Raw genomic sequence first — 26,146 nt, 5'->3', positions numbered from 1 at the left:
GGGCCTTGCAAAGGGCACGTGACAGGTATTACTACTCACAATTATAATAATCACACGGCTTTCAGTTGCTTCTGCCTTCTGACACTAGCGTAGCCTTCTACTAATAGCACCATCCCATTTTCAATAGAACAATTTAAGACAAGATCCTTGCCGCCAGTCACCAAGTGAGAGTGGCAACTTAGCTCTCCTGTGTTCTAGAAGTTCCCACCACAGTCACCAACTAAAAAATGCCGTGTCTCCTTGTCTCAGAGTTAAGTCTGCATTTTTTAAATGTATCAATAAACATACAGTGTCTGCAGTAAGCATAACATCGTATAAACCCAACAGTGAAACTCCAGGGCACACTGAAACGTATACACCTAGTCAACTGACATCAGCCCTGTTGGGTGTGGTACAGACAGGGAAAGGAGGAGGTGGGTCTCAAGAAGCAACAGAGGCAGGACTGCCCAGTGGCTTCTTCACTGTAATCACACAAAGGGTTATATAGGAGCCACTGTTTCCTCCAGCCTCGGATGCTCCCCCCAGGACCACACACAGGGATGCACTCCTTGCTTCCTGACCACACAGGAGTACCCACCACGTATCATGCAGCAAGCACGTTATCCACTGCAGGAAGTTCTGGTTTTGCAGGGATGTCCTCTCTGCAGGGCTGCCCAGGTGCCACTGTCTATGCGTCTTTGATAAATGGCTGCACTCTTATAGTCTAATTGGTAATAGAAACAACACTCGGAGTCTTGGAGAAGCCCTAGGTCCCCGCTCAAATGGGAGATGAAAGTGTTTCTGATGAGAGGGGAGGACAGTCATGCAAAACAAAAACAGAAGCTGATATGAATGAAAGGCAAGGCCGCTGGAGAGTTCTCAGCAAGCGGAGAGTACCAGGGAGTAGAGGCTGGTCTTGTGTGTGCCTCAAGATCAGACATCAGCAGCTGTATTTGTGACCTGGAGGAGGGGGGCAGCTTTCTCTGGGGAGGCGGAACGGCTGATTTCCAAGAGACATCAGCATTCTTATGTGCATGTGCATACGTGTGTGCATACATGTGTGCACATGCACTCAACCTTTGTGCCACAGGACAACATTGGATGCCTTCTTTATTGATCTCAGTCTTATTTTTTGAGACAGTGTCTCTCACGGAGCCAGGAACCTGACAATTTGGCTAGGCCGGTGAACCCTCAGAATTCACCTGTGTCAGTTCTACCCCTCCGCTCTGGGATCACAGACACCAGCCCCTGCACTTGGCTTTTATGTAGGTTTCTGGGGATTTGAACTCAAGCCCTTGAGCTTGCACCAGCACTCTACCCACTGAGCGATGCCCCAGCCTGTAAGTCGGCGTTCTTGAGTAACCAGAGAGAGAATGTCGTGATATAGTTACTAGGCAGAGGAGATGGCCAGCTTTGGGGGTGGGGGGATGGGGATCCTGCTCACACCCCAGTCCCACTGCCCTCTAGCAGGGACCCTCAGAAGCATCTCATCCGCACATCCCTGAGACCTGAGATCTCCCATAGTAAAGCTCATATTGAGTTCTACATTCAGGGCAGGGCTGGGATCTGTGTGTCTAACAAGTCCTAGGTCACACCGATGCTGTGTGTATGTGGACTGCTTTTAAGGAGTTATGGAGGAGACAGAGTGGAGTACCTACTCCAGAGAGACTGGTCTTTGCAGTCACCTACGGGGTCAAGTCCTCTGATCTTGCTTTTTTACCTGCTGTGTGACCTCTAGCACGTGTGTGTTGTTAACTTCTCTGAGACTCAGTTTCTCACTTGTCAAATGGAGATAGAAACACGGTCAGGAAATGGCAGAGAACACCTGATGTTAGTTAAACACATTGAGCTCAGTGCCTCGGATGCGCTGACCCCGCACGGATGGGCAGACATGGATTCTATCAAGTAACTCGCTGTGTGGAGACCTGAACCTGACTAAGAGGATCAGAGCCGGGATGCGGGGAGTGTGGTTCTCCAAGCAACTGCCTTAGGAGGCCATCTTGTTCTGGAAGCATGCTTTCTGTGTAGCTGCACTCTCAGGTCCAGGAGGGACAGAGCCCAATTGCAAATCAGAGGGAGATGGTTCGGATGCAGTCTCTGTACACATCTGTTGCAGAACAAAGCCAAGTCCAAAGAGAAGGCAATGGAAAAGACTAGACCTAGGAGGAGAGGAATGCGGGGATGGGGGAGATGAAAAGGTTCCCTACCTATCCCCAAACCTCTACATATATACAGATTTCCCTGAGCTAATAAAAGGCCCAGGCCTACTTAATGGCACTTGACTTGGAGTGTGTGCATGTATACATGGACATACATGCACATTACATGTCCCTGAGCAGATTCGATGAGCTAGCCTGAGAACCGAACAGAAGCGGGTCCGGAAGGGAGCCAGACAAACTCACCTGGAGCCAATCAGCCGGTTTAAGCAGAGCTGTGGCCAGCCTTGGCTCCCCGAGGAGCGGGATTTCTCGACAGGGCTCTGCTGACATTTTGGGAAAACTATTTGTGCCGTGGTGGAGGCCGTCCTGTGTTATGTAGACGTTTCTAGCATCCCCAGCCTGTACCCTCGGGGTGCCAAGAGAACCCTCCCACCCTAGTCGTGACAATCAGAAAATGTCTTCAGACATTGCCAAGTGTTCTTTGGGGACAAAGCTACCCTCAGTGGCAACCATTCCATAGATCCTCTTTTGGACCCGTAATGCAAGACACTGGGTTGGGGGACGGGCGGGGGGAGTCTGTGAATGGAGTACCCAGGCCACCAGCCCCACGTCCTCTCTGCCAGCTGCAGAAGGCTCTGGCTGAGAGCTCTTCCAATGCCTTTTCCAGTGCTTAGTGTTCAGTCTGTTGGTTCCTGGCTTCCTGTCCTCTTCAGGCTCAGGCTAGAGAGGGGACTTAGGATCCAAGTGCAGTCTCCCATCCCTCCCCAGTCCACCCTCCCCACTCCCAAGGTCTCTATAAAGGGGCCCTGGAGTTCCCAGGGAAGAAAACATCTTTGGAAAGGGCAGGGCTAGAGTTGGCGCCGGGAGTCCTGATGGAGAAGCCAGGGGGTGCGGAGGCTGAGTGGGGGAAGAGAATGTTATCACAGAAACCTGATTTTTCTACACACTCTATCAGCTCCCCATCTGCTCCTTGATTAAACGTATTGCCGAGCTCCCTCCCCACGTGCCCGCTGCCAGGACGTCTCTAGAGCCCTGATTACATCTGTGGAGAGAGCCTCAAACCTCACAGATGAGCGAGCCTATCGATCAGCCTGGCAGCTGACGTGTGTTTTAAAATGTAGAGGTGGATGGGCAGTTTAACTGCCAGGCCGAAGGGTATAGAGGGCTCTTACCCTTAAAGGAAAGGCCTCCGTCTTCCGGTCACCGTCACCGTCGCCACAACAAGCCTAGGGTGGTGCTTAGATTTCCATCCAAGACCCTTCCCAATGCAGAGACCTTAGGTGACATTTCTCCTTCCCCTGACTCAGTTTTCCTTTTGTTAGCAGGCCGTAACAGCCGAGTCGGCGGATACAGAGCGAGTGACCTTCAGAGTCAACCGACTATAGTTCTATCCTAACTCACAGCCTGCCTGTCCTGTGAGCCAGCAGCCTAGATGTCTCCCTAGAGCTTGTTACAAATGCAGGCTCTCAGGCCCAGACGGGGCCAGGCCTAGGCTGGTTGCATCAGGAACTACCCTTTAACAAGCTCCCCAGGTACTTCACGGACACGTTATAGCGTGCCGGGCGCGCCGACAGCTCCGTTCATTTAGCTACTTCAGAGGTGAACATGTAAAAGAAATCTCTCAAAGGGAATAACTCACCACCTTCCCTGGCCTCAGAAAACTTTTCACAGAGATTTTTTTTTTCTTTCTTCCTGCCCAGGAACTTTAACCCTGAGAAGCAAGAAGCTTTGAAATCCTGGTGGTTGGAGCCTTGAGATGAAAATCCTCATTCAATCAGTCCCTCAATGAGTCTGGGGATGAAAAGGGAAAGCTCCTCCTGCCCCAAGGAAAGGCCCCTCTTGGGGGATAGGCAGATCCCTCTCCGTTCCTTGAAAAGATGTCCGTCCATGGTGAGGTTTTTAAGCAGCTTGTTTTATGGTTGCTGGAGTTTGGCCAGAGTCCTTCAAGCTTCATCCTTCTTCTGGGACCTTCTGTCCTAGTGGCCAGCGGTGGCTCTAACACATTTTCGGAAGTTTGATGGCTTGAAGCAACAAGGGTAGTTATTCTTTCACAGGTCTGAAAGCCGGAAGACTAAACTCGAGGTGTGACCAGGATCCTCCTCCCTTTGGAGGCTCCAGAGGGAGCCCTTCCTTGCCTATACCAGTTTACAGGGGCTGTACCTCTCTCTCCTCTCGGCTCAGGGTCACGGGGCCTATGCTCCCCTGACAGGCATTAGAGCCCCAGCCTACCTCACCTTCCTTTTTCATGGTCCTTAGACTGCATCCCAGTGATCTGGATTAAGCTTACTTCACAGTTTGTAGTTACATCAAAAATACCTCTTTCCGTGGAGTCCAGGCGTGAGCCACATAGTCACAAGTCACGGGAACTTGTGCCTACCTTCAGGGGGTTACCTACCACAGTCTCCAGTGGAATCCTAGGTATTAATTACATTTTGGAGCGGCAGTGTCCCGCCACCACTACCACCAGCTGGTGGCGCCATTGAGAGGTGAGCGAATTACAAGGGTGTTTAACCTTAAGGATGGGTTAATTCACGGATGGGCTCACAGAAGAGCTTTTAGGGGCCAGGGGATGTAGGTCGCTAGAGGTGTGACTTTGAAGGTGTATTTTAGTTGGGCTTTGCTCCTATCTGCCTTGGTTGACAAGGTACCTTCCGTGCAACTACTGAGTGTGTATGGACCGGATGCATAGGAAGCGGGGTGGTGACCTCCTTCTGAAAGATGCCCTGTGCGAATGGCGATGCCCTGTAATGAATGCATCAGGAGAGACATAGGTTTGCTAGTATGTCTGAAGTGGGGGAGGGCTGGGAAAGTGTCAGGGGTTGTGTTCTAGCCAGAGGGAACAGTGTCAGAGACTGTGAGCCTCCGTGTACATTATCCCGAGAGCTAGAGAGTGTGAGAGATGACCCAGAGACCCCCAGCAGCTCCAGAAAGCAAAAGTCCTCCCTCGTCTCACCGCAGAGTGACAGTCTGTAGTCTGTGGGTCACGGAGGCAACACAATACTGCCTTCTTTGAGAGGACAGCATCTTGTTTGGCTTGGTGCTGGAGGCAGACCGCCCCAGTGCCTGGGCAGGGTAGGTTGGATGAGGTTGGACCAGAGCCTGGACCATCACGGAGGCATCTGGTGAGGCAATCTGGGCAGCAGATGATCGGAGCCAGCCCACACTGGCACTCATCTGGCCTGATGGATGACACTTGAGCCAACAAGTGAGCCAGCCATCAGTTAAGCCAGTCTCACCCCTTTGGTAGAGACAGACTCGAAGGGCAGTGGCCATGGTCCCCTGGTCCCCTTGGGCAATGCCTTCTCCAGTCCTTCAACCTGGGGAAGGTCTCCCTATTCTCCTTAGCCCCTTAGCTTCCCCCATGCCTTCATGGGGGTTGGGGAGGGCTCCTCGTTCTCCCTGATCGCCCAGTGCAGATTTTTGCTAAGTAGCTCCCAAATGTTAAACTGACTAATTTCTGTGGAGATTTTTCTTTAAGCCAGCCCGACACCAGCTTTAAATCAATTTGAAATCCATTGTCTACAGATCCACATGGAGAGGGTCCTTGGAGAATGGGTACCAATTACCCTCATCTGTCAGCAAGGACAAGGTAGCTGAGGTGGGCCGGGGCTGGGGCTGGGGCTGGAAGGAGGCAGGTTTATACGTGGAAGGTGTTCGGAGCTCAAGGCTACTTACTACAAAAGGTGCAAAGCTAGGGGTGCGCGGTTGTCATTGGGCCATGGTGATTTGTGTGGACAGTCTGGCCCCCGGCTGGTGGCGCTATTGAGAGGAACCTCGGAATGAGAAGACCCCGTGGGAAAGCTTATTGGAAGCGCTTGGCATTGTGCGCTGTAATCCCAGTATTCAGAAGACTGGGGCAGGAAGGCCAAGTGTTAAGGGTCATCTTTGATACATTGTGTGTTTGAGATCAGGCTGGACTCATGAGACCCCATCTTAATTAAAAAGGGGATGAGAAGCGAGGAAGATGGAAGGAAGGGGAAGGCTAAAGGGCTGACTCAGGCCCCAGGACGCTGAGGTTCCCACCAAGTTCAAAGACTTTGGTTGGCCTTTATTCTCAGGTTACTCCATCCCTTAAATAGCTGAAGTTGGGAAGTAGGGAAGACCGGGGCGGGGTCTGGGAGGGGTGTCTGTGATGGTGGGTGCAGGGAAGGTCAAGGGGACTCATTAGCAGCCTTCGCAGCCTGCTTTGGAGCTCAAGATCAACGAGGGTATTTATGAATGAAATCAATCCTGCCCCCGATGCAGGGAGACAAGCCAAATTTCCCGGCTCCATCTTCCTGTCCAAATGGCCCTCTTCCCCTTCAGAATATTGCTTTGTAATAGAGCCCATCCTTGCCATCCTTCCTCCCCAAGGGAGGGTTCCAATTTATCTGCCCTAAGTGGAGGACGTGGGTGAGTTGCTAATAGGGCACCAGCCCAGACTGCCCAGCAGATAAACTGAGCAGGGCTTAGAGGGAGGAGCTTCAAGGACAGGCAGCTGACTTTGCACTGTGGGCAGGGTTGTGAGTGACAGCCTTGAACCCACTGCCGGTCCAAGAGATGGCCGCTCCTCTCATCCTGAAGCCTGGTGCAGCCATGTGACCCAACCTAGCCAATCCCAACAGCCAATCCTAATAGCCAGAGTCTAGTCAGGTGACCAGGATTGGCCAATCGTATATTCTGGTTTTGACTTTGGCGTGTGTGTGTGTGTGTGTGTGTGTGTGTGTGTGTGTGTGTGTGTGTGTGAGAGAGAGAGAGAGAGAGAGAGAGAGAGAGAGAGAGAGAGAGTGTGAGAGTTGAGAAAATGTGGGTGAATCTTTGGTTTCAGCGGCCTGTGGAGGCAACGGTCCAACAGTTGTGGTGTTAAAAGTGCCATGGCCAGACAGATGCTGATGCCCGGCTTCCAGAAACCACCCGCGCTCAATTTCCAACTTGTTTCCCATCCTCCCATAAATATCCTTCCAGAATATTCCCTTAATGCAAGTCTCTATTATTGGCACCCGGAATCCTGATAGATAAGAAATTAGTCAAAATCAGAGAGAGACATAAAAGATACATACTTGTGTGGAGGGTGAGATGAAGTATCCTTCTGCCTGGGTGCTGGACCGTGAGGTGAGCCCCAGACCTTTTCCACAGCAGTGATGCCTTCCGGGACCGTGAATGGTGGCTAGCTGACTTCCATTTCCTTCTCACCGAGTCAACCAGAAGCTTTTCTGCCCGGATCTTTCTGAGGTCCCACGCAGCCAGGATCTAAGAGGGAGAAGCTGAGGGCCCAGCTCGTGCCCGCAGTATTTCAGAAGGACACAAAGATGAAGACTCCCTCCTCACTCTAGAGCTGAGGCAGCAGTGGCTCTCAGAGATTGATGGAGATGCCCCTGAAGCAACGGCAGGATGGGGCGGACTCCATGCCTGGCTATCACTGCCAGCACGGCCCGCCAATGAATCCTTGTAATTCTCTCCATAGGTCGAGGTTTTTGTTTTCTGTCTTGGGGGTTGGGAGGAAGGATGTAAAAAGGGTGTATAAACCACTCAGGGTAATCCAGGGAGTGCATGGCAGAATTTATATACCCAAGCCTCTGTCTCCAGAGCACTGATGTTTGCAGAAAAACTTCAGTCAAGGGGAATGGGTGAGTGGGAGGCAAATGCAGAACCTTGAGTGGGTGGACTCAAAGGGACCAAGCCACTTGCCCAGACCCTTAGGCACTCTCTGCAGTCCAGAGTCTAGTTTTTTGTTGGGTTTCCCACTAGTACAGCTAGTGGCTCACTGCGTCTTAATTTGGAAGCCGTGGCGGATGCATCCTCAGTTAAGCAGGAGTCCTAATGAAGTTCTACTTGGTCCATAGCTGCTATGGGTGGCTCTGAGCTGATGGGCAGCAAAGGCCCTGGAAACTGTGAACTCTACACAACTGGTACCTAGAGGATGTGAGCCTGAGGCTCAGCCCTAAGCCTGCGCCCCCCTAGCCTGCATCAAGAGCCTAGTGAATCTAGAGGGTCTTCAGGCCTGGGTCTGGGACCTTTGTCCTGAGTTTCAGGGTAGAAAGGGGAGCCCATGAATATCTAGAAGCCCAGTAGGGGCCAGATGGGTGTGGCAGCCAGATGAGAGATGCCCACCTCCACTGGAATAGAACACCACCTCAGAGCTCAGCGTGGTTATTTGTGAGGGAGGAGCTCTCCTTGTGACACTGTGAGGTGCTGAGACTATGAGTTTATAATCTGCCTGGGACTGACCTCTGCCAAGTCATCGAGGCCGAAAGCCCACACAGACCACATCTGAAGCTCTCTCTGCCTTTCTCAGAAGCCAGGACGGAGACCACAAAACATTCCCCAGCTGAGTCCTGAGAACAAACCTTTGCTGCCCAAGAGAATGAGGCATCCTCTGGGTAGCAACGTCTAGTCACTGGGAGGCAACAGCTAAGTTTGGCTGGTGTCAGCAAGGAAGGTCAGAGGTCAGGAGAAAAAGGGCAGTATGTGTAGAATATGTATCATGGATGGGACAAGAAGTGGAGCCAGGGGTCCAGCAGGGCCTGGAAACTCATGCCTGTCAAATCAAGCATGCCTGCTTGAGCTAACTTCATCCCAAGCCACGTGGGGCCTGCTATACACTTCCGGCTTCTCCTTGCCTCCCCTGCACTGCAGCGATCTGTAAAACTAACACACTAACCTCATGCCTAGCTGCCCTTCCCATGGCTGTGCAGACTCGCCTCCCTCCGCAGATCTGCTCACTCCTGTCCCTCCCGACAGTGTCAGGAGAAGGCCTTCCAGATTCATCTTGCACACTCCTGGCTTGGGGCCACTCCCAGCAAATGAAAAACCCACGGATCAATGCCAGAAAAATGACCATCTCTCGTTCCCTCGTCAGGAAAGCAGCTTTCGGTGCACCCACACAGGGTGTGAGAAGCAAGGCTCAGCTGGGGCTGTTTGCTTAAATCCCTTCAAGTTCTGTCCGTTCTCGGGGTGCGCTTCCTATAGCTCAGGGCCAACTCATTCATTTATCTGTCACCAGCGCTGAAGCAGCCACAAAATATTGATGTGGCCATTAGAGTGTGAGGGTGGGTAGAGAAGCGAGGCAGCGGGACCTGAGGGTCGTGGCTTGAGGGGCATTCCCGGCTCCCCAACACTACTGCGCCTGCGCGCTAGGCAGATCATTGCGCGCAGCTTGGAGCCTGAGTTAGGATTAATGGCGGGGTATTGTGTAGCTTTTCATCTCCAGCTTGTGAATATATATTAGGGCTGCGTTCCCATCGCAGCTGGAGTTAAAGAGCCGACGCCACCTCATTGAAGACTTGGAGGAGAGCATCCAGCTCAGAACCAATTTGGCTCCTGGGCCTGTCCCTACAGAGTGAGGGTTTCTCTTTCTCCCTGGCTTATGGGTATAATTAAGGCAGCTGGGAAGGAGTGCAGCAGAGTGAGGGACTATGGTACCTGGAAATGTGTTGTCTTTGAAGCTGAGCTCCAGTCAGAGCGCTGGGATCTGAGCAAAGTGAAGCAACCTCTCTGAGTCTCACTGTTTCTCTGGCTACAAGGTTACCTTTGCCAAGACCTATGGACTGTAGGGAGATAGAGCAGGGAAGCCACTGAGTTTCTGATTTACAGTTTACTACTTCAAGCAGGGTTCTAAATACAGCCATGAGCCTAGCTAATATAGGCAGTGCCCCCAATTGGGCGGCTGTAGTGTCTCGGCAAAGACTTGGCTTCATGGCAAGAAGTAGAATATAAGACATGGGGTCTATCCAGAGAGGACCAATCTGCCACCCTTTCCATGGAGTAAGGGTGTGGACCACACATGAAAGGATTCTGCTGTGGCTGCTGTAAGCTTGCAGACATTAGCAAACTGGACAGTGGCTATTGCTACCTCGGCTCCAGGGATACTTTATTTGGTTGCCGTTCTCAGAGGTGGCATAGACCATAGGCTAGCCCAACTGCTCCCTCTCCCTCTCCCTCTCCCTCTCTCCCCTCCCCTTCTTCGTGTGTGTGTGTGTGTGCACTCGAATACGCACACACAGACATGCACGTGTGCGTGTCTGCATACATGTGCCAAAAGAGATTCACCGTCAGGATTCAGGCTCACGCAATTACAAAAGTGAGAAGTCCCAAGCTCTACAGGTGGCAGGCTAGAGACCAGAGACCCGAGAGAGTTGATGGTGCCATTAAACCAAGAGCCAGGAGGTCTGAAGCCTACGAGAGTCTGGTGAACCTGGAAGCCTGCAGCCTGAGACCCAGGAAGAGCCTGTGTTTCCATCGAGATCCAGCTCCACATCATGGCTCCTGTAGCCAGGCTGGTGGGGGGTGGAGGGTGGGGGGATGCTGTTTCCCGTCTGCCCCTTTGCTCTAGTCTGCTTCAGGTGGTTGGATGAGGTCCACCCCCATCAGAGAGGACAGCCTGCTCTATTCAGTCTCCGGAGGTCCTGTTCATCTCACTCAGAAAGATACTCACAGACTCATCCGGGGCACTGTTTGACCAAAGTCACCCGATGACCCAGCAAGGTGACACAAAAACTAACCACCTTGCTGAGTCAGTGAAAACCAACATCTGTGTGGAGCACCGTGAATGAGTGGGCACTGCTTCCCAGGGTCACGCTCCTGAGCCACGTTGAGCTGTCAGCTTCAAGGGCAGTAGAACAGAAGGTGGAACCCACTCTGGACTCAGGTCCCATGAGTTCAAATCCTGTCTCTGCAACGAGGAAGCGATGTGGTAGGGCACAAAGCAGAGACCTCTGTTCCTGTTTTGCCCTCTGGACATGATACTTCCTCAGTGGGTTTGGCTTAAGCCTTGAGTTCACAATGTGAAATAAGAGTGCTGGATAAACAGCTAGTGCTTGAGGCATGCTATTCCCTCTCTCAGAAAGGACAGGCTGTCGAAATGGACAGCTACAATACCTGGGGTCTGAGGAGGCGTGTGAAGTGTCTGCCAGTGCCTCCAGGCTCCACTGGGCCTCGTCAAAGGCGTCCTGGAAGGTTGAGTTAGAGGCCAAGGCACAGCTCTAGCTGCCTAGAGAAACTAAGTCTCTTACCCCCATCCTACCTCTGTCCTCACAGAGTGTCTGCAAACAGTGGCGTCTGACTCAACATCAAGTGCAAAGTCTGGCACTTTAGTCTTTGAATACTGCTTTCATGAGCTGACTTTGGTTTGTTGGCCAGAGGACAGGATGGGTCTCAACTGGCCTCTGGCCATGGACTTGGTGACCATCTTGTTTCCTTTCCATTGAAATAAATATGGCATTCCTTGCTGGTGCTGGGCCAGGTGCTCTGTCCTCACCCACTCTCAGCCAACAGTTTTCTCTTTATTATCCTAACAGCCATTGTGATCCCTGCCAGGGAGGTGTGCTTCTAACCCTAGAGCCCTAAATCCCACATCAATGCTAAACTATGAGGTCACCTGGCCTCACCTGCACAGGTACACACACTGCACCTCACACAGAAGCAGAAAGGGGGGTGGGGGGGTGACAGGAGTTCTGGTGCCTGAGGCGATTTCCTTACACTGAGAAGAATCGATGCCACCTCTCAAGAATGTTACAGTGAATGGCACAAGGAACCCCCGGCAACCAGCATAGAAGGCCACTTGCAATCAAGTAAGCGCCCACACCCACTCAGGCCGGGCTGCAGGGAGGCATCTTAGAGATGGAGTTTGCCAAGGGCAGGTTGGGAGACAAGTGGCATGGATGGTAACTATTCCCCCAACAACTCATGTACTGAAGGCTGATCCTCAGCTGGTGGCACTCTCGGGAGATGCTGAGAACATCAGGATATGGAACCTCGTTGGTGTGGGTCATATAGAGAGGTGCCCTTGACGAGCGTATAGGGAACCCCTGACATCATCTCTTCCCCTCCTTGTCTCTCTTTCTCCAAGCTGTCATGAGGTAGACAAGCCTCCTTCACCATGTGCTTCTGACATGCCTTGCCACGGGCATGTTAGCTGATCATAGACAGAAACTTCTGAAACTGTGGACCCGAACTAACCTTTCCTCCTTAAAAGTCGATGTTATCAGACGTTTTGTTACCGCAACAGAACACACCCTCGTACATGTGGTTTTAGGTCCAGAGAGCTTATTCGAGGGTTGATCCCAAGAGGGACATGGCACTCGGGGGAGACTGAGGGCTGGGAAGAAGGAGAGATAACTAAGGACGTGCTAAGACACAGGTGACGATAGTGTGGACATGAGGCTCACCTGAGGGAGACCCACTAGGAGATGGAAGAACGCCCTCCATGTGCGGACTTACTGCGTGCTTACGCTGTCAGGTACTATGCCACCGCTCTCTTCCTGAAGCCTGTTTCTGGAGAATGGGAGTAACCTAGGGCTTGAAGCCTGCTCCAGGCCAAGGACCACAGGGCCTGAGCGCAGATGGCCCCTCCAGGAGGATGCGGGTCAATGAGTGGGCACTGGCCCACCCGTCTGAGGAACCAGTGTTCCTCAGCCTCACAATCACACTGGTGTTTGAACTCGCCTAGATGGCTGAGCAGTGTGAGTCTAGGACCGGAGAGCCCCTTCGGCAGGCTCTCCGTCAGAAGCTGATGCTGGTGGATACCAGGAATCTGACCTGCGTGGCCAAGTGGAAGGCAGGAAGGATAGAGCAGGAAGCAGGACGAGCCCTTAAAACACCTCAGCTGTTTCAGGGCTGGAGATCTGCACTAAATCCCTAGAAAAGGGAGTAATTACTCTGTCAGCAAAGGTGATATAATTTTTAAGACTCGATTCCACAGCCGTAATTTTTCCTCATCCTCCCGGAGTCTTGTGGGGGATTTAGGGGCCAATTACCTGTCAGTTCCCTGAGAGGTGCCATTCCTAGACAGGGAGAGATCACCCGCCACAGCTTCCCTGAGACCCACTGACAGCCAGGTGGTGTGGTTGGGGGAGTGACAACAGGACCTGAGGGGCATGCTGTCCTGAGCCTGAAGCTCCTGGAGATTGGGGAGGGGAGCTGGGACAGAGCTCTACTGAGCTCAAAGCAACCCTGAATTCACAGTACCCGAAGGATTTTGTCTCAGTCAGGTCAACCTAGTCCTCAGCTTAGGAAGGAGGAGGGAAAAGAGAGAGGAGAGGGTCTGGACTCTGAGATGGAAAGGTCTTCTAGCACACTGCAGCGAGTCTTACTCTGATTCCCATTCGCGGTAACTAAATACCATAGACTCAATACCTTTGAAGACGAGAATCTCCTTCCACTCCAGTTCTGAAGGTGAGGAAGCTCAGACTTGGTGGGTTCATCCTCACAGTCCTCGAAGGGGTCAAGGCAGCATGTGGTAGACACTAAAAAAATCCCAGATCAGGCCTGGACTTCTTATTAAAGCCCTCAGACCTGGGCTGGGGATATAGCTTAGGGATAGAGCACTTGTCTAGGCTATGAGAGACCCTAGGTTCTATTCCCAGTCAACGCCAGACAGAAATAGCCATAGCCTATTGGATTAGGGTCTCATGCCTATACCATTCAACCTTAACAATGTATCCCTTATTTTCTTCCTTTGACATGCTTCTAGGTAGCCCAGGCTAGCTTCGAACTCACTGTGCTGCCAAGGATGACCGAGAACTACCAAAGCTTCACCTATGTTACTGCAATACAGGCTTGCACAACCACCATGTCGGGCACAACAACCATGAAGTGTTGGCCGTGGAACCCAGGAGTTCATGCATGGTAGGCATGCACCCTCCTAACTGAGTCACATCTAGTTCCTGGAGATGACATTTTAGCATCAGTTTCTATGGGGTGACAATCAGGCTGGAGCACAGGGTTTGGACATTAAGGTATCTTCCAGCGGAATGTGAGCATCCCAGGGAGGTGGGGCCCTTTTCGTCCGGTCGGGGTTGCTGTACAGAGGGAGGGTTGAGAACCTCCATAACTGCACAGGGCACTGCAGGTGGCTCAGCCTGATTGAGTCCTGGGTATGTGTGACCTTGAGCAGTTCTTTGAGCTCTGTGCCTCCAGATCGTTCCCCAAGGATGGGACCTCACACATCAGATTCTTGGCTACTGTGTGACTGACATTTTCGTTCTTCTGTCTATTGCCTGGTCCTTGTGGGGCATTACCCTACCTCTCTTGAGTACCTCTGAATTAGCAAGCTTACTAGATACAAAGGCCTCCATTTCAGCTTCTAGTCAGTCAACAGACCTTAACCGAGTCAGAATCTCTTCTGTAGGGTCTACTTCCTGGGGCCGTGTTAACCCCCAAGTGTTACTTGTGTGCTCCTTGCCAGGGTCTGGGGTTCAACTGCAAATGCCAAAAGCCCCTTTGTGATCTCTGGGAGAATCACGGTGAATCTTTCCTGTACTCACTCTCCACACTCTGAGAATTACAAGGTTCCCACTCTACTTAGAAGACCAGGGCCCCTGTGTCCCTGGAAACTGGCTCTGGGAACCCCTTGCTGCCTGTCACTGGGGGCATATGCTGTGTCTGACCATGGGGGAGTCATCTGGTCCTTATCTCTTTTTCTTCCTTCCCTTTTTTGTTCCGTGAGTCTCGGGAGTTCCTCAGGGCTCTCTAACAAAGCATTTACTCCAGAAGCTCTAGAAGCCTGGCTTCCTTCTGGCCTGGGGTTTCCTATATATAGCTTGTGTCAACCTGACACAAGCTAGAGTTATCACAGAGAAAGGAGCCTCCCTTGAGGAAATGCCTCCATGAGACCCATCTGTAGGGCATTTTCTCAATTAGTGATCAAGGGAGGAGGGCCCAACCCATTGTGGGTGGTGCCATCTGGTGGTCCTGGGTTCTATAAGAGAGCAAGCTGAGCAAGCCAGGGGAAGCAAGCCAGTAAGAAACATCCCTCCATGACCTCTGCTTCAGCTCCTGCCTCCAGGTTCCTGCCCTGTGTGAGTTTCAGTCCTGACTTCCTTTGGTGATGAATAGCAATGTGAAAGTATAAGCTGAATAAACCCTTTCCTCTCCAGCTTGCTTCTTGGCCATGATTTTTTTTGTGCAGGAATAGAAACCCTGACTAAGACAGGTACCATGGGGTTTCTACACCCAGGACTCATTCCTCCTCTTCCCGGGACTGCTTATCCCAGAAGGGAGTAGCTTTGATGATGTGTATGGGCAGGTATTCTCTCATCTGGCATGATTAGAAACCACTATTTTTCCCATAGAGCATCAAGCTCTGCCTGTTCCCAGGCTGGGCTTGATCTGGGCTCCTTCACTAGCATTGTGAATGCTAGTGATTCTACCTATCCAGCCTAGTCAATAGGGGCTGGTCCTTCAACCAGATGTCTATTTCAAAGCCCCCTTCACTGTTCTGCACAATAGGAACATACCAAATCACCTCTGTTTTATCACCTTTACAACAAGGATACTATCAGGGTGGTGACAATAGCCAAGCGATTATAGAACTCTCAAGAAGTATCTATCTCAGAAGTGTTTTCCTCTGCCAACTTGTCAGAAGCTAGAATCACATGTAAGGTGACCCTCTGAGCACATCTGTCTGGGGATTCTCTCGGTTATGTTAATCCATGTGAGAAAACTTGCCCACTCTGGGTGGCACCATTCCCTTGGCTGGGAACCTGGACTACATAAGGAGCACACGTGTACATGAGCATTCCTCTTCTTCTCTTCTTCTTGACCAAATGTAATGTGACAGTTTCTCAAGCTCCCCATACTGCGACTTCCCTACCATGATGGACTGTAACTTGAAATTGTGAGCCAAGTCTATTTTTTGATTCCTTAGGTTGATTTCATTATGGCATTTAAAAAAATGTTTTATTAAATATTATTTAGTTTTAGGAATTTAATGACCATCAATCTGTGTATCACATCATGCCCTCAAGATGTCAGAGTCATAGAAAAAGAGAGGATAGGAGAAACTTTTAAATTCACATTGAGTATTTACGTGCAAACAATTCACATTTTTTTTTGACTTGGTCAAGGTGTTTGTTTGTTTTTCCTCCATCTTTATTAACTTGGGTATTTCTTATTTACATTTCAATTGTTATTCCCTTTCCTGGTTTCCAGGCCAACAACCCCCTAGCCCCTCCCCTTCCCCTTCTATATGGGTGTTCCCCTCCCCATCCTCCCCCCATTACCGCCCTCCCCCCAACAATCACATTCACTGGGGGTTCAGTCTTGGCAGGACAAAGGGCTCCCCTTCCACTCCCCTTCTTACTAGGCTATTCATTGCTACCTAGGAGGTTGGAGCCCAGGGTCAGTCCATGTATAGTCTTTGGGTAGTGGCTTAGTCCCTGGAAGCTCTGGTTGGTTGGCATTGTTGTTCATATGGCGTTTTTAATCACAGCAATTGCAAAAAAAACTAAGACATCCCCCTAACAGCCAGTATGGACAATGGTTTTGGCAATTTGTCTCTGACTCCAGACTTTCTGCCCCTGGTGAATAAAGAGCCCCCCCCACCTGGGGGTAGCCATACTGTCCTTTTGTGAAGGTAGCATCAAAATTCGTGCGGCTTACCGACATCTACTCTCTCCAAACGTCCTCTCACAGGTTCTTCATCACTAATTGCACTTGATCTTCATTGGGCCTAGGAGTTGGTTTTGAGGCGCCTGCTCTGTTTACCTTTTTGGGTTGTCTGGTCCAGCTTGAAGGTGTCTCCTCCATTGGAAAGCCTCACTCCATTTTGGAGGAGAGAAGCACAATTCATCCTTGCTCTCCACATTTGAGCTATAGGTGAGATGGTCCCGTGGTTGGTGGTTGGTGAAACTTTGTAAATGGCAGGGCCTAGTGAGAGATCCTCAGGTCTTTGGGTCTGTGCCTTCAGAAGGTAATTCAGTAACCCATGAGTTCTCACTAGAGGTTTGACATAAAAGGAAGAAAATATTCTTCCTTCTGGGTCTGAGGACTCATGACCTGCCTGCCCTTTTCCTGCCACGTCTGATTGGTCCACCTCAGGCCATTCATCCTGGATAGAGCTGTTCCTTAGGACTGGAATAGAGGAAAAGACTGAGAATGAATGGTACTGTGTCATAGGATGGGGCTTTCACCACTGTTAGGGTTGAAATATAAAATGTTCCCACAGGTTGGTGCCCTGAATGCTTCTTCCCCAGCTGATGTTACCACTCCGGGAGGCAGCATAGACTTTTGGAGGGGAGGCCAATCTGGATGAAGTAGATGAGGGAGGTCTCTGGGGTATGCCCATCGCTAGCCACTTCCTGTCTTATTCTCTGCTTTCTGGTCCACCACAGGGTGAATGACCTCCCAACATGCCCTGCCTACCATGACCTAAGCAAGTCTACCCCACACCCTTCCTGCCGTGCTGGCTTGAAACTGTGTGACGCTGTGAGCCGAAACAAATCCCTCCTCTTTTAAGTTGCTCTAGCAATGCACACATAATCGATACGCTCAAGCGAACTCATCTACCCACAAGGAGAGGGTCAGGGAAGACTGGAGGAGTCTAGGCCGGATGGGGAGGCTTGAACAGGTGCAGTTACTGGGGAGCTAGTTACTGGGGAGGAAAAATCACCATCACCAGGAATGGGGAGGATTAGCTCCTCTACCTTCTACCCTCCTACCTACCACACACTGCTAAGGCTTGTGGGGTTTGCCCTTCCTCAGGCAAGTGGCAGCCATGCTTCCATTACCTGCTTTGCCCTTTATCGTGTGGTCTAGGGGACGGGTGTATAGGCAAGAGAACAACCTCAGTTGTCATCTGAGGGACTCTACCCACCTTCTTTAATGTCTCTCAATGTCACCAATTAGGCTTGACTGTGTCCATACGAGCATGCACCATTATATCCACCATTTCTATGCAGGTTGCAGGGATCGAACTCTGGTCCTCACGCTTGTGTAGCATACACTTTACCTGCGCGAAGCCAGTCCTCTCCTTAGAGCAAGGGAGACCTGGAGTTGAAAGGTGGAGACCGAGAGACCATTATTCGAGCTTTGAGGGAACCCAGCCTAGATTGCTTCTCTGAGCTGGATGTCCGTGACCTCTACGTCGCAGGATCCAGCCTCCAGCTCCTCATCAGGAAGAGAAGATCAACCATATCACCGACCTCCGAGTAGTGACTGAGGAATTCGGTGCCATAAGGCACACCAAGAAGTTGGCATGCAGATATTTCCCCGTAGAGTGTGTTGTTTCTATTTTTTCTGGAAGGCGCGGGGAGGGGGGGCTGTATGCCATCTCCCTCCATTTCTCGAGTCTCGGGGTGTGGGAGCTCAGCCACTGTAGGGACACGTAGGTGTCTGGATACAAAGCAGTGTATAGCATCCCCCTCCACTTCTCGAGTCTCACATCCCTGGGACCTAACTGCCAACCCTTTGCCTTGGAACCATGGGAGCTGGGTGTGCAAACGCTGTGCACGAGCCAGGCAGTTGGCAAAATAATTGAGTGCCAACTTGTCATATTTTAATGAAGTTCTGGAGTTAGAGATTTATAATTGCTAATGAGCCAGGCTAATAATTAGTTGCTTTATAATAAGGGTAATGATCACTCAGACAGAGGTAGGGAGAGCCAGGCTCCTGCCTAATTTTTCTCCTGTAATTATGCGACATGCCCAACTGCCTGGAACGGCTCTCACCCTTTCATCCTCTGGCTCCAGGACCATGCCAGATTTTCATGGCACCGTCCTGGTTCTCAAGTCCCATCCCAGCAGCTTGACTTGGGGGGCCCAGTGTTTCCCACCAGACATCTATTGTCCGGTGTCTACCTCCCTTTGCTGTCCCACTGGCCAGAGTCCTCTCCGCTTGCTCAGAGGCAGGATGGGTAACAGGCTGGCGCTAGACCAAGAGAGCCAAGCTGGACCAGCAACACAGAGAAGCAGCTTAACATTTGGTGGACACTGCATATGGCTGTCATCTACCTTAGAAGGAGGGTGGAAAACCCTCTCTCCCATGGTAGGTTCAGCCTGAGGGATGAGGACAGCAGCCCTGTTCCAGTAGCAGGGCATCCTGAGGATATCCTGAGGCGGACAATTCCCAGGGAGAGAACAGAGCCTGGGTAGATTACAGGACAGCTGCCTGCACTCTGGCCCCTGTGAGCTTCTCAAGGGCAGGGGCACAGAGAACCCATGATCCTTCTTTGCCATCACCTGACTGACTCACAGGCTAACCCTGGGGTTTGCCTCCGTGGAATGTGATAGCTGAACAAGACTCAGGTCTTCTCCAGTACTGGGCCTCAGGGGTCACTTTGACTAGTGCAAGGCTTTAAGAAGGATGGGAGGAGGGCACAAACACGCTTCATATCTCTGAAGTGATGTAATCTATGGGTCCTGGTGGCGGATGGGAAGGCAGGGCCCTAAGGTATCTGTGAGAATATTGGGGGAGATAAACACCCTGTTGTGGTGTCTTGTTTTTGTTTGTTTGGGTGGGTGGGTGGGTGGCTCTGGATTGAGAACAATCATTGGAGTGCCTGAGCAGCCTGAGACTTTATCCTTAAGGATTTGGTATCTGGTGTACGTGTGTGTGTGCTTATGCATGTGTTCAGGTGCATGATGTGGACACATGCATGTGGAGGTCAGAGGTCATTATCAGATAATGTCCTCAGGATGCTGCTCACCTGTTTGTTTAATGAAAACTGTAGCTGTGTTTGTTACTTTATAGGTTGTTCTCTTTTCCTCCCTTCTCCATCCCCCAACACTGGATAAGAGAGAGAACAGGATAGAGGGGAAAGGAAAGAGATCCCTGAATAAAGTCGGGGTTGGAAAGGAGACTACTTCCTAATGATTAGGGGGATCCGGTTCCTTGGGGGACAAGTTCGATCTTCACCATCCAGGATAGCTTCCCTCTTCTTCCTCTTCCTTTTCTTCCTCTTCTTCCTCTCCTTTCTCCTCCTCCTCTTCTTCCTCTTCTTGTTTCTCCTTGGTTCTTCTTTGTGCATGACTACTTAACAACCCATGACCACCAACAACCAACCAACAACACACCAACCTCTCGGGGCCCTAGCATTTATCCACCCTCTGAAAAGTCCCCAGAATTCCAAATCTCACACAATCGCAGACACTAGCTGCAGCTGGCAAAATCACGCCCCTACTAGAGCATGAGGCAAATCATAGTCAGCTGCTGTGGACAATCCGACGCAGCCCCATATCCCATACCGGGGATTAAACCAAAAACATGGGGGTTGGGGATTTAGCTCAGTGGTAGAGCGCTTGCCTAGGAAGCGCAAGGCCCTGGGTTCGGTCCCCAGCTCCGAAAAAAAGAAAAAAAAAAGAACCAAAAAAAACCAAAAAACAAAAAACATATTCCTTTCTGTGTTTTCAAAAGAAACCAAAACTCCAAAATTACCACTACGAAACCATGAATTTTTACTATTTTAAATTATGCGTATGTCTGTGTATTTGTGTGTGTGTGTGTGTGTGTGTGTGTGTGTGTGTGTGTGTGTAAGTCCCTGTAGGAGCCAGAGAGCTTGGATCTCCCGCAGCTGGAGTTATAGGTGGTTGTGACCCACTCAACGCAGGCGTTAGGAACTAAAACTCGGGTCCTCAGAAAGAGCAGCCAGTGCTTTTAACTGCTCAGCCATCGCTCCGGCCCTCACCTTGTTTTTGAGATAGGGTCTGGGACTCACCAGTTTGGTGAGCCGGCTAGTCAGTGAACTCTAGAGAGCCTCCTGGGTCTCCCCTCCCTAGCACTGAGATCGCAGATGTACACCATAGCCACTGGCATTTTGGCCTGAGTTCTGGAGATCAAACTTAGCTTCCATGCTGCCAAGGCAAATACTTTACCCACTGAGCTGCCTCTCCAGCCTCTTGAAATCTATTTTGAATCAAATGAGCCGTCTAGAGAATCCCTTCATTTCTCCACGTGCTTGTGCACGGGCTCAGGTGCAAAATGGTCCAGCCTCACTTGTCCCCCACACATGCCTCCTAGAGTCTAAGGCTCCTGTAAAGTGGCTGGGTGGGGACTCTGTGATGCCACTGGTATCAAGTAAGAAATAAGACACAAAGGGCATAGCAACTGGATGTAGGCTTTGTGGGCCTGTGCTCTGGAGTTCATGATAGACTTCAGGGGTTCTGTGCATTTAGATGGGGAAAAATTCATCCTAAATTATTTTCCTCCTCCTCCCCTCCTCCTCTTCCTCCTTCTCTTCTTCTCTGTTCTTTCTTTCTTCTTTCTTTTTCTTCCTTTCTTCCTTTCTTCCTTTCTTCCTTTCTTCCTTTCTTCCTTCCTTCCTTCCTTCCTTCCTTCCTTCCTTCCTTCCTTCCTTCCTTCCTTCTTTTGTGTGCAGAGAATCCACAGAACTGTAAGTGGTGCTTGGGGCTTCAACAGTAGAAAAGAGGTATTTTCATATCACATCCGTGCAGCAGCAGATACCTCAAAATATTGTTTATGCTCATCACCAGTTTGAAATTATGGTAGTTATTAAACCTGCTGCGAGAGCTTGTTGCTCGCCATGTTAATAAAAGATCACATGAGTTACTATATATTCGGTTCTAAAAATACAAATTACTACAGGTCTTTAAAACACCGTTTGATAGCCGCATTTCAGTGTAATTGCTCCTCTGTATAACAGCGGCGTGGACTTTCTTTCCTCTCCCCTGTCCTGCCTCCAGGCTCCACACCTTCTTGCAGCCATTACCCAACCCAGGAGCTCGGCAGAGACTGATGCTCGCCCTGAAGATAAGGTGCTTAGGATACCTGAAACTCGGGAAAGACTGAGGATGCTAACACATCCCCAGAGGCTGGGAGGGGCAAGACAGGATGGGGGCTGAACACTCATGCTTGTAATCATAGCATTGTGAAAGGCCGAGGCAGGAGAGTTGCTGTGTGTTAGACTGGGCTATAGAGTGACTTTCCAGATCAACCTGGGCTACATGATGAGAGCCTGCCTGAGAAGAAACACACACATAAACACACACACACACACACACACACACATACACCATACACACACACACCACACACCACACACACACACCACACACACACACACCACACACACACACCATACACACATGCACACACATGCACACACCCACACATACCACACACACCACACATACCACACACACACACCACACACACATACCACACACACACACCACATACACACACACACCACACACACATACCACACACACACACACACACACCACACACACCCCACATACACACCACACACACACACCACACATACCACACACACACACCACACACACATACCACACACACACACCACATACACACACACCACACACACACACACCACACACACACACCACACACACACACATGCACACACACACACACCACACACACCATACACACATGCCACACACACACCACACATACCACACACACACACACCACACACACCACACACACACACACCACATACACACCACACACACACACACACACCACATACACACCACACACACACACACCACATACACACCACACACACACCACACACACACACACTACATACACACCACACACACACACCACGCTCACCACACACACACACCACACACACACACCACACACACACCCCAGACCACACACACACACACACCACACACACACACACACACACACACACACACACACACTCACTAGTCTCATTCCCAGTGTGCTCTCTGCTCTGCCTCCTGGTTATGGGTTAAGGTGTGAGCTCTCAGCTATTCCTGCCGCTATGCCTTGGCTCCGCCATCATCAACTCTAGCTGTCAGCCCAAATAAACACTTTCTGCTGTAAGTTGCCTTGGTCATGGGGTTTTATCTCAGCAACAGGTAAGTAACATAAACACGATACTATGCTGAGAGGAGGTCAGGCAAGTCCTGCTTGCATGGACTTGCACCGGGCCTGGGAGACATTGGTTAGGCAAATAGCAGTTGATTGTTAATGGCTGCGAACTAGTCAGTAATAACGAAAACTGCTTTGTGCTGGGGCAGTGAGAGATGACAGTGCGTGTCATGTTCTACAGCAGTCTCAGCTGTCACTGGCCCTGAAGCCGCCACAGCTGTGTTCCCTCCTCTGATATTTTGTTCCATAACAGACTTCAAATTCAAGATTGGATTCCATGGATTTGAGCCAGTACGGTGGCTTGGTGGGTAACGGCTTTTCCCGTGAAAGGCAGATGCCAAAGTTCAGTCCCTGGAACCCACGTAAGGGTGGAAGGAGAGAACCCACTTTTCAAAATGGTCCTCTGCCTTTCATACACAGGAAGTGGTGTGTGTCCTTCATTACACACACACACACACACACACACACACACACACACACACACATGCTGCTGCTGCTGATCATGCTAATAATAAAAAATAAAAATAACATTAATAATGATAATAATAAAAATCTCTTGGACCCACAATGGTTTCCACATAGCCTGGTAGGTTTTGTTTTGTTTTGTTTTTTGTTTTTATTTTTTGTTTGACAATTTTTGTTTTTATTTTGTGTGCCTGTGTGAGCACATGTATATATACATGTATCTATAAATGGTGCATGTATAGAAATCAGAGGTCAGTTTCCTCCTCCCACTGTTTCAGTTCCAGAGATCAGACTCGAACCGCTCAGCTTGGTGACAAGCCCCTCTGCCCACTGAGCCATCTCACTGACCCCACCATGGTATTTTTAAAGAAGTACATGGTTGCTAGGATTCTATTCCTTTGTCCCTGTAGATCACCGACATGCTTGTTTTCCACGATGTTCCCCAAATTGCCTCATTCCAAACACATGTGCAAGTCTTTGCTGGCACACGGCCCTGATTAAGGGATTGGAGATGACTTGTGGGGCATCGAGTACTCAGTCCCAGTCTCCACACTCCTGCCTTCTGGGGCTGTGTGCAGCTGGCTCTCAGAGTGTGTTTGCACAGGATCCAAAAAGCCACTTTAAAATGAGAGAAAGCAGAAGAGGAAGAGAAGGAGCTGGAGGAGGAGAGGGAGGGGCTGCAAAGCAACGAGGTCTCAAACCACTTTCTGCAGCGGGGCCAGAAAGGAATGTTTCTTCCTGTCTACTTGTATTGATAATTGAGCATTTTCTGTTCACTCACATAGTACAGCCTGTCTTCAAAGACACTTTGCGTGCTCTGGAGGGAACTGAGTAAGCCTGAAGCAGGTGGGGAAATTGAGCAAATTAAGACTGGTCATATAAGTCTTCCTACATAGAAGGCACAGGACTCCCCCAGGAGGCAGTGGGTACTTCTCTGAGGTGGGCTTGGACGGGCTTGCTTCTGCTTCTAATAAGACCAAAGAGTTCTTTGATTTTGTTTGCAATCAATGGTACTTATGGGGTAGAATTCCTGTGCTCCAGAAGGCCAGCCTCATTCAAGGTCATAGTCCCCGAGGATGAAGGGCAAAAGCTGTCATTTACTGAGCACATACTAAGCACCAGTTCCTAGAATGGGTTATGTGGGTCACCCTCATCCAATCATAGAAGCCCCCAGGAAGTGTGCCCCAGCTTCCTAATGAGATCCTGAGCATTAAAGAGGATGATAGCTCTTTGTGGTAGCATATTGTATAGCCATGCAGCCGAGGTCAGAATCATGAAGTCTGGCCCTAGCTTTTGCTCCTAGAGCCACAGTGACCAAGGAGAGAACACATTTAATGTCATGGGAAAGCCTTTGGGGTGGATGACAAAGGTTAGAAATCAAATCAGCCATATATATATATATATATATATATATATATATACATATATATATATACACACACATATATATACATATATAAAGATATTAATATGCATAGATAGATAAATAGATATATAGATACATAGAGATACATAGATAGATACATAGATACATGATAGATACATAGCTACATAGATAGATACATAGATAGATAGATACATAGATACATAGATAGATAACGGGGGGGGGGGGATAGTATTCCTCCCCTAAATCCACAGATTGCCAAGTGAAAATCCCATTGCCATGTGAGAAATACCATCCCTGTGAGATGTTAGCTACAGATGTCCTGAAGACTCCCCACTGCTCTTGTCTGTCTCCCAGAGCTCAGCGGCAAGACTCTTATCACTGAAGACAGTAGACAGTACACACTTCGGCCATAAGACATTGAGAAACCAAGTGTGTGCTGGCTGGGAAACTTCCTCCATGCTGGCTAGCTCTCGTGGTACCAGAAGTGCTCTGTAGGCTGATGGGTTTGGGGGAGTCATCAATACCATTACCCAGCTGTGAATTCCGTGAACAGCAATAATGTCAGATGTGGTGAGATATGTCTGTGGGTGCAGTAGTGGTATGGATGTTGCAGAGGTAACCAACCACCTTTTGATTGGATTTAAGGTCTATTCCACAGGAGGGAAATTATGCCTAGTACCGAATATGTGATGAGTCACGCATGGTTGAAGTCATAGGTCTGAGGGGTGAACCCAGTAATATTAGCATCTACTGAATGAGCATAGCACCAAACTGCCCTCTGAATTCATATCTCTCTTGGTCAACCTGCAGAGAATGAATGTTTATGGAGCGCTCAGTCACAAATGGGACAGCAATCACACACACACACACACACACACACACACACACACACACACACACACACACACACAAGAGAACCAGAGGTTATTGAGGACCAGCGTGGGACAATGTCTCTTGTAGTGAACTTGAAGTGGCTATGGTTGGCCGCACAGTACCATCAGAAGGTCATCAGTCAACATTCCATACAGTGAGGGGAGCTCAGACCCCAAGGAGCCAAGGAGCTCTGATGGCTTCTGAGTGAAGGAGAGTTTGTTTTCCTCAAAGGTGTGGCCCATGTAGATCACGCTTTATGAATGGTACCCCACCTCAGAGTGTATGTACATTGCATAAGCAGGAATAGATGAGTTATGAAAAAAATAACAGACATAAAATTGGGAAAGGGTAGGGGGTAGAGCTAGGAGGACTTAGGTGCAGGAGTGGGAATGAATATGACCAAAACAATGGTATGAAATTCTCAGAGAATTAATAAAATATTATATTAGCAAAATTAAGAGGAAAGAAAAGTGAAGAAAACAGATCACCCCCGTGAACAGGTCAGGCAGCTGCACGCTGGACCTGAGCTCTGCCTGTATGTCCTCTGTAGCAACCCTCACTTTATAGAGGAAAACATTAAGACCACACAGCAGCCTAGGAGTAGGGTCAGCGTGTAGGAGACTCAGCCTCTCGCTCCCACCCCGACTCCCTGTATCGCCCATCCTCTTCCAAGCCATTCGGGGTCTGGTCTCAG

At 50.0% G+C, this 26,146-nt stretch overlaps 1 long non-coding RNA gene across 2 annotated transcripts; it reads left to right on the top strand.

Moving 5' to 3' along the window:
- Positions 1-11,523: 11,523 nt before the first annotated feature.
- LOC120095337 (uncharacterized) lies at positions 11,524-18,104 on the top strand. Of its 2 annotated transcripts, XR_005490825.2 has the most exons (4): positions 11,524-11,686; positions 13,588-13,742; positions 16,530-16,712; positions 17,795-18,104. It is a non-coding gene; the product is annotated as an uncharacterized LOC120095337 (long non-coding RNA). The 2 variants fall into 2 exon arrangements; XR_005490826.2 differs by lacking the exon at positions 16,530-16,712 and having other exon boundaries at positions 11,527-11,686.
- Positions 18,105-26,146: the final 8,042 nt, after the last annotated feature.

This window comes from Rattus norvegicus, chromosome 10 (assembly GCF_036323735.1).
Source record: "Rattus norvegicus strain BN/NHsdMcwi chromosome 10, GRCr8, whole genome shotgun sequence".
NCBI classification, from domain to species: Eukaryota; Metazoa; Chordata; class Mammalia; order Rodentia; family Muridae; genus Rattus; species Rattus norvegicus.
This window is presented reverse-complemented; position numbering and strand designations above follow the sequence as displayed.